The 9,034-nt window shown below is 45.5% G+C and overlaps 1 long non-coding RNA gene across 1 annotated transcript; it reads left to right on the top strand.

Moving 5' to 3' along the window:
• The first annotated feature begins 488 nt into the window (after positions 1-488).
• Positions 489-7,832, top strand: LOC122941649. Its single transcript, XR_006390474.1, has 3 exons — positions 489-774; positions 1,389-1,442; positions 6,998-7,832. It is a non-coding gene; the product is annotated as an uncharacterized LOC122941649 (long non-coding RNA).
• Positions 7,833-9,034: the final 1,202 nt, after the last annotated feature.

Here is a 9,034-nt window from a genome sequence, read left to right as displayed (position 1 = left end):
GTGTCAGAATGTCAAAAAAACTGACATGTGGCCAGAGATTGCCCCAATCCGCTTGTGTGTAATTTGTGCGACAAAGAGGGACATGCTTTCAACAATTGCCCAGTCAGGGGGTACAGAGTGAGGTCTTATGCTGATGCTGCAAGGTCCAGTGCTAAAGAACCGACCCAGATGGCGCCAAGTGGATCGCAAAGCACAGAAGACAACAGACTGCATACCCCCAGACAGATACGGCAGGGTGCCGCTGTACAGAGCGAAACACGAGTCCTGTCTGAAGAGGAGTTGCGCAGGACACAGACAGAGCAGGAGGATCAAAGGGAGCCGATTGCAGAGCTGAGCGCACAGCCAGAGCGTCTGCAAAACGATCCCCCCGGCTACAAACAGCTAGAGCAGAAAAAGACAGCACCGCCCATAACCAAGGCAGAGCGGAGGAAGATTGCCCCGCCCACACCACAGGACGAGCGGCAGAAGGAAGAGCTGGCCAGCTCTCACATACAGCAGCAGGAAGAAATGTCTCTCTCTTCTAATTAGTGCTCACTGCCGATCCTAATTCAGGACGGACGGTAGGAGCGCTCTTTATCTGTCATTACTCAGGCTGATAAGCAATCTCAGTGTAAACAGTCACACACTGAATCGCAGCCTGTCTTAAAAGGAGACACAGCAGGAGAGTGACTTCTACACTGCAGAGGACTACATCCCTCCCTCTACTGAACATGCAGTGGCCCAGGTGGCTGAAGAGTTGGCTCTGCTGCTAGAGCCCAACGCTGATATCCAATGGTAAGGTGAGAGTATGCACCTATCAGGTACCCCTGAACTGTTAAAATGGCATGCAATAGTGGAAGATCAGGAGGAGGGGGGAGAAGGGGTTCAGGGAGACTGTCCAGACATTAGTGATTTGCCCCTATCCCTTACAAGATCAGCAGAGGATAACAGTGAAAACTCTGTAAAGAGACCTCGCTTGCTCCCACCAGAGAGTGCCCCAGGTAACCACAGCCCTGTCCGTCAGGAGGTTTACCCCCAGGCCATGATTGCTGAGAACACTGTCTTTTTTAGACGTAGCAGGGCCGCTAACCTTCTGCACAGGAGGAAGCAAGCCTCCAGGAGGGATCGGATAAAGCTCAGATGGAGTATCTACAACTATATTGTTGTGGGGCCGGGGCGTTGCATTATCGCTGTCATTAAGCATAGAGGATGGTGTTTTCGTATTGTTAATGAATATTGTCCTACAGTAAGGAAGGACAGGATGGAATTGTTTGAAAAAATAAAATTTTATCTAGTTGGCAGGTTGCCCATTTTTTTGTTAGGGGATTTCAATTGCACTATTGAGGGGGGGGGAGTTGATGGCACTGGCCATAAATTGCAAATAATTATTACGGATTTCTCTCTGTCAGATGCGGGGCTGGTGATGGAAAATCCGTCGCCATTCACTTTCAAGTCAGATAAAGGTGGGATTACTTCCAGGATGGATTTTATTTTTCTTTCCAGAAATTTGAAATGTACCCAGATATCGCAATGTGATGTTATTTTCTCAGTGCACGTGTGGAAAGTGACGTGGAATGTATGTATGGTAGGTGGGTGTGGAAGTTGAATACGAAATTGCTGGATGAGGAGAGAGTGTTGAAGGATTTTAAGTGTCAGTATGCTAAGTGGCAGGAGCGAAAGCTTGAGTTTGCGGATATACTTGTTTGGTGGGAGTGGGTTAAATCGAGGTTTAAGCGAAAGAAATAATTTTCCGCTCTAAAATTGTGATTCTGGATAAAGATGAGAAGTGTTCTCGTTTCTTTTTAAAAAAAAGTGTGCAGTAAGACTGAGGATATGGAAGAATTGATTACCTGTGAGGGTGAAAGTGTTACGGGTAGAGATATGGTTGGAGTGGCAGAGGAATTTTATAGTAATTTGTATGATACAAAATGGATGGACGAGTCTATTAGAGTGGATGTGATGAAAGCGTTGGATGCAAAATTAGTGAAGGATGACCAGGATGTATTGTGTGCTGATTATTCTGAGAATGAGATTAAATGTGTGGTGCATGGATGTAAGAGAAATAAAACACCGGGTAAGGATGGTTTGCCTGTTGAGTTTTATGTGAAATTGTGGGATGTGATTGGTGAGGATTCTTGTGCAGTGTGTAAGTTTATGTGGGAGCATGGGGTTATTGGTGCGTCTATGAAGGAAGGTGTAGTGGTTCTTATTTTTTTTTAAAAGGGTAACCGTAATAAACTAGAGAATTGGCGACCGATTACTTTGTTGAATGTCGACTATAAAGTGTACAGTAAGTTGCTTGCAAATAGGATGCGTCGGGTGGCTGGTACTGTAGTGGATGAGGGTCAAGTGTGTGTGGTGCCTGAGAGACGGATTAGTGAAAATTTGTTTTTGTTGAGAGATTTGATTGGTGATTGTCTAGTGATGAAGCAGAAGTGTATGTTGTTGGCGCTTGATTTTGAAAAGGCGTATGATAGGGTGGCTCATATTTTCATGTTTGGGGTTCTTGAGGCTATGGGTTTTCCTCAAAAGTTTGTGGCTGGGGTTAAAAGTCTGTATGATGAAGTGTCAAGTGTGATTTTGGTGAATGGGCATTTGAGTGGAAAGGTGCGAGTGGGTAGTGGTGTGAGGCAGGGGTGCCCGCTGTCCCCTGTTCTATTCATTTGTAATATTGAGGTGCTGTTGTGTTTGTTGCGGAAGGATAAAGTGATAAAAGGTTTGCTTGTGCCAGGTAGTATGGGTAAGACTGTGAAAGTGTTGGGATATATGGATGATGTGGTGATTGTGAGTGATACCCTGGCGACTATGAGGAGAGGAAGGTTGTGGTTGGATTTGTTTTGTAGTGTGTCTGCGTTTAAGGTAAACTGGGACAAGTCTGTTTTTAAGTGTTTTGGGGTTGAGAATGTGTGTTTGTAAGAAGTGCAGAATGAAAAGGGTGCGATGTGGTTGAATGATGACCTGAAAGGAATAGAGAGTTGGGATGAATGTGGTAAAAAGGTGGAACGCTAGTTACATTTTTGGAGATTATGACAGTTGTCCTTAACTGGGAAGGTCCTAATTTTAAAGGCGGTTATTCTGCCTATCATACTTTTTGTGGTGGGTGTGTATCCCGGCCGTACAAGGAATGTGCAAAAAGTTGAAAAATTGGTTTTTACATTCCTGTGGGGGAGCAAAATGGAGAAATTAAAAAGGGAACATGTCTTTAAACAAATACAAAATAGGGGTTTGGATTTTCCTGGGGCTAAATTACATGGAAATCTTTTACTTTTTTTATCCAGTAAAACCACAAAGTGTGTACATGATGAGATATCTGGCTGGATGAATGTTGTATGGGTTGCGTTGGAGTGTGAGGGATGTGACTGTGCCTGTTTTCTTTAAATGTCCTGAGTGGTATAAGGTGATTGAAAAGTTTGGAAGATTTAGACTCCAGCACTCACTTATTTTGAAGTGTCAAATTCTCCGTCTTTATTTGGAAAGTGTTCACAGACAATACATACTGTTACGAATAAGAATCTTTCGAAACGCGTCAACAGCCTACATCAGAGAGAATTTGAGTCCTGTATTGTCTGTGAACACTTGCCAAATAAAGACGGAGTGTCACGGCCATGGTCATGACTCCTGAACCGCATGCTGTTGCCTGCGGTTTGGTTTGGTTGTTCAACCACAGGTGAGGGCTGCTAGTATGTTGCCTGACTTGTGGTTGCCGCGGGCAACAAGTTGTTTTGTATTGTCGCAGTATAGCAGCCTGAGCTGGTGCTAGGCAGCTTGCTGCAATGTGCATGCGGTTGCACCTGGCAACCTGTCTGTTAGGTGTGTCTTTTGTATGTCTGGTGTGCACAGGGTTTTAGTTATGTGTGCACTTTCCCCTTTAAGTGGCTGTCTTCCCTTCCCTGGTGTGAGAATGGTTTTCCCCATCCTCAGCCGTGACAGTATGACCACAATGGCTCCTCACGTGGCACTCCCTCGAAAGAGGGTGCAGCATGTACCGCCATCTCCTGATGGGGTGCATGCACATTCTCCGGAGGGAGAGCGTTATGGGGGTTTCGCCGCTGACGCCCCAGTGAGTGGCTTTTCCCCGCCATCCCTTCACCGTGTTCTATCTTGGCGTCCCCTTATTTTTATATTTGCACTGTTGTTTGTTTGGTGTGCGGTTGCACACCTTCGAAAGAGGGTGCAGCATGCAGTGCCATCTGCTTTTGGCCTGCATGCGCGTTCTCCAGAGGGAGAGCGTTTTGGGGGATCACCGTTAACGGCGCGGTTGGTGGCATATTCCCCGCCACCTTACCGTCCGTGTTGGTGATACCTCGTCCCTCTCCATGTTCCTATTTCTGGTCGTCTGCTGGCAGTATTCCGTTAGTAGTCCAGCTGCGTGCTGGTTAGGAGTGTCTGCTGGCAGCGACTGGAGAGTGGACGCAGTGTCAATGCGCTCTCCCCGGGCTGTTTCTTTGCTGGTCTCCGGTTCCTGTGTGTTGCTCCGGAGCCTGGCAGTCGGCTCCTGGTTCCTGTGTGTTGCTCCAGGGGCCGGCAGCAGTCCTGGGGAGACGCGCATATTATGACACTGATTCCCCTTCTCCTATCCCCTTGTTGGGTCCCGCACGTTTCCTTTTTTTCTGGTGGGGGGACTTTGAGGGGTGGGAGTGTCACGGCCATGGTCATGGTCGTGACTCCTGAACCGCACGCTGTTGCCTGCGGTTTGGTTTGGTTGTTCAACCACAGGTGAGGGCCGCTAGTATGTTGCCTGACTTGTGGTTGCCGCGGGCAACAAGTTGTTTTGTATTGTCGCAGTATAGCAGCCTGAGCTGGTGCTAGGCAGCTTGCTGCAATGTGCATGCGGTTGCACCTGGCAACCTGTCTGTTAGGTGTGTCTTTTGTATGTCTGGTGTGCACAGGGTTTTAGTTATGTGTGCACTTTCCCCTTTAAGTGGCTGTCTTCCCTTCCCTGGTGTGAGAAGGGTTAATTCCCCTCCTAGTATGTGTGCACTGGGTGTGTCTGATTGTGGGTGTGACTACATGGGCTATAAAGCCTCAGTTAAGACCTGATGTCTGAAGGGTACTCCAGCCTTATAGTAAGCTGGAGGCACTCTCCTGGTCCCATATACCATCTGCCAGTGAGGGCCACCCTTGTGGTCATAAAATGCGATACACGATGTTATGAGGATGTGTTTGTATTATGCTTATTTATTGCAGCGTATGGTTTCCTGTGTGGTGTGTGCTCTGTCTCTTGTGTTGTTGTGGACAGCAGCACTTATACTTGGGTTCCAGGCTCTGTGTCTGTGGCAGGTAGGTGTGGTACTAGTTGCACTTACCTGCCATATGTCTGTTTCTGTTCCCCTCTCTTTATAGCTTGGCGAGTGAGACTCCTGTTCGTCCGTATCTAGGAGGAACAGGTAGTCTTACCCAGCTCCTAGTCCAGGGCCACCCAGAGGTCTAGCAGGAATATCAGGTTCCGGTGTATGAGCCCTCCTACCTTCAGGGTCGGCTCATACGGCTAGGAGACAGGGTCAGAATTAGGGATTGATAGGAGGTGACCTGCTCCCTGATTCCTGTCCTGGCCTTGTACTGACAATCCATCTTCAGGCATCGCACAGCTGAGGGTTTTCCCCATTCTCAGCCGTGACAATAAGTGAGTGCTGGAGTCTAAATCTTCCTAATTTTCGTTGTACCTGTATAAGGAGGTTGAAAAACCAGGCACCGAGCACGCGGATACATTCCAACCGCAGAAACAGTTAGCCGGTATCCCTATTTTATATGATTGAAAAAGTTTGTTAAAGTATGATTTGTTGTCAAAGCCGATGAATGATTTTAAGGGTAAAAAGCGGATATTTAGACTGTACATCATATATTTAGATTTGTAATAAAAAATAAAAAAAATTACAAATCTTTGTGTGCTGCACTTGGTTGGACGTCAGAAGGTGTACCCTCTCGGCCTGGGGGGATTGTTCAGGTTTATAGCCTGGACTTCACCCCCGTGCTGCTATTGGGAGAGAGGCTTAGTCCCGGGGACTTAGGGTTGCGATACCCAGTTACCTCCAGGAGTCTACAGAGTATGGCTACTTTCACACTAGCGTTCGGGCGGATCCGTTCTGAACGGATCCGCTCATAATAATGCAGACGGAGGCTCCGTTCAGAACGGATCCGTCTGCATTATATTAGCTAAAAAAAGCTAAGTGTGAAAATAGCCTCGGACGGATCCGTCCAGACTTTCAATGTAAAGTCAATGGGGGACGGATCCGCCTGAAGATTGAGCCACAGGGTGACATCTTCAAACGGATCCGTCCCCATTGACTTACATGAAGATGATGACGACCACCAGATCCCGGAGTATGCTAAAATTAAAGATACCGTCCGTTTATACGTCACTGAGGGTAAAAAGGATCAATATAACCTGCTTTATTTGGTAGATAAAGTCCTGTATGGCGTGTTTGGCGTACAGAGGCAGGAGATCTTGGCCATAGAGGACTACCCGAAGAGGCGTGTTTACGATGTGACTTTTACCCAAAACGGTATTTTTTAAAGTTTTTTAGCTAAGGTTCCACAATGCATAAATGATGAGAGAGTACGAGGTCTTAAAATTTATGAGCATGAAATTGATGAAGCCTTAACTGTTGTTATAAAAATGTACTCACCATTCGCTAACCTTAATGTCATCACTGCATTTTTATCTCAATATTTTAAAAAAATCGTTTCAGTCACGAAAATTTTAAACACCGCCGGGATCTGGACGTCAAAATGGCTTTTTAAAGTTATTGGTAACCGTGATCCCAAACTTCCAGGAGGTCTCCTCTTACCCCCAGCACGTTTTAAACTGGGAGACATGGTAGGCGACATGTTTTTTCTCCAATATGCCACCTTTCTGCAGGATTTGTAAGCGATATGGGCACTACTCTGAGAATTGCATTAGTACATGCAAAAACTGCGGCAGCACTCAACATGACACCCAAGAGTGCGCCGCAGGGAAAAAATGTTATGCATGTACAAGAGTAGGCCACCTTTCACAAGATTGTCCTTACAAACACAGGTCCGAGGCACAGCCAGGGCAGCCAGAGGAACGGACGGAACCGGAAAAGAGAGACCAAGCCGAACCACAGCCCCAAAGAGAGGAGTGGGAGCGAATGGACACCACTAGCGGACCCCCCTAATCAGGTGAACCGAGGGAAAAGCGGAACAAGAGAAAGCCCAGTGATCAGTCCGACGAGTAAGCCCCCTCCAGAAATGGAGAATAGGGGCGGATCGAATGAAGCTGATCCGCCTGGCCTGCTCTCTGTCCCTGGGCAGCAGGTCAACACCCCAGAGGATCCAGGTGGAGCCGCGGCATCAAAAAAGAGGAGAGACTGGTCATCTGTGGTGAAGGAAAGCCGAAGGGGGAAGCCAACTGGGGGACCAGTGGCGGATTCTGAAGGCAGCCAACAGAGTCTCTCTTCTCACCCAAGTGGTGATACTGAGGCCACAAAATATACAGTGCCGAAACTGTTTTCAATGAGACCTCTGCCCCGGAAAGGGAGAGGGATGACGCCATGGCTCTGAGACCTGATGTAGCGTCCGTGAGCTCGGTGTGGCAGCTAACTCTGGAAGGTTGAGCGATGGTAGCTCCTCTCCTACAGGATTGATAAATACCGTAACATCTGGGGCACTAGGTGGTTAAGAAAGTGGATGCGAGTACTCTGGCCCTGCTGATGCTGTCTGAAGCTGTGCCTAGGTAAGATAATGAAAACTCCCTTTTTAATCTTTTATGATGGCTATTTTAAAAGGCATTTCCCTGAACACCAGAAGCGTAAATTCCAGATCCAGGAGAATTGCCCTTTTTAATTATTTATCAATATTTTCTGCTTCGGTGTTCTTTTTACAGGAGTGCTGCATCCCCCACAGTCAGAAACTATAAAAAATACAAAAGTGACTGGAAGCTCGGACCTTCCATTTGGTCCGGATCAAATAAAAACAAGTCGGGGGTGTAGCTATTTTATTCAAGGGAAATGTTTTAATAGACCATATTAATGAGATTTTACCAGGGAGGATTTTATTGGTCAAGCTTTTATTGATGGTTTTAGATGGCAGTTTTTAAATTTTTATGGTTTTACTGATAAAAAAGAGAGGGCAGAGATGCTTGAAGTTTTACCTCTTTTTATCAACGATTCAGAGCCATTGATTTTAGCAGGAGATTTTAATTGTATTTTAAGAGGGGAACGCCGGTTCTCTAACGCAGTGAGCAGGAATTATGATAGATCCTCCTCTCTGCTATAAAATATTGTTTTAGATTTCAAGCTCACTGACGTTTTAAAAAAATGCAATAGTTATCTATCTGAAGAGGCCGGCGTTACCTGGGGTAACGCGACTTGTAAGTCAAGAATCAATTTTATCTTCTGCTCTTATCAAGTACTGCCTTTTAATTGTAAGCTTTTAACTAACGTGTTTAAAACCATAAATTATTATCTTTTAAGGTGCAGCTTGGTGGCAATTATAAAAAGAAAAAAACAGCTAAATGTCTCCCTTTTAAAAGACCCCAAAATTTTATCTGATTTTATTGCGGGTAAGGAACCCCAGAAAACCTATTACTGAATGGTGGGAAACTATGAATAAAGGGAAAAGTAAGGCCCAGGAGAAAAATAAATTTTATGATGAACTAAATACCCGTCTGCAGACACAATATAAGCTCTGCGATCTGGGTATCGATGTGAAAGAAGACATTTCAGATAGCAAAAAAGAAATATTGCAGTGCTTGGAGCAGAAAAGTAAAGAGATTATTTTTCGCTCAAAAATTAAACATCTGGGAAAAAACAAAACATGCTCCAGGTACTTAAAAAATAATAATACAGGATAAGCGTACCCGGATTGAGGAGCTTTTGAAGAAAGTTCAGGAATTTTATTCTGATTTGTTTCATGAAGTGTTTATCTATTTTCTTTTCATTAAAGACTCACTGAAGGGGATTGAGAATGTTTTAGACTCTGACTCTCAAAGATTTTTGTTACAGGAAATCACTGAACAAGAGGTTTTAGAAACAATTCAGAGTTTTAAGAAGGAGAAATTGCCTGGCCCCGATGGTATACCCATTGAGATTTA

The sequence above is a fragment of the Bufo gargarizans genome, chromosome 6 (assembly GCF_014858855.1).
Source record: "Bufo gargarizans isolate SCDJY-AF-19 chromosome 6, ASM1485885v1, whole genome shotgun sequence".
Classification (NCBI taxonomy): domain Eukaryota; kingdom Metazoa; phylum Chordata; class Amphibia; order Anura; family Bufonidae; genus Bufo; species Bufo gargarizans.
This window is presented reverse-complemented; position numbering and strand designations above follow the sequence as displayed.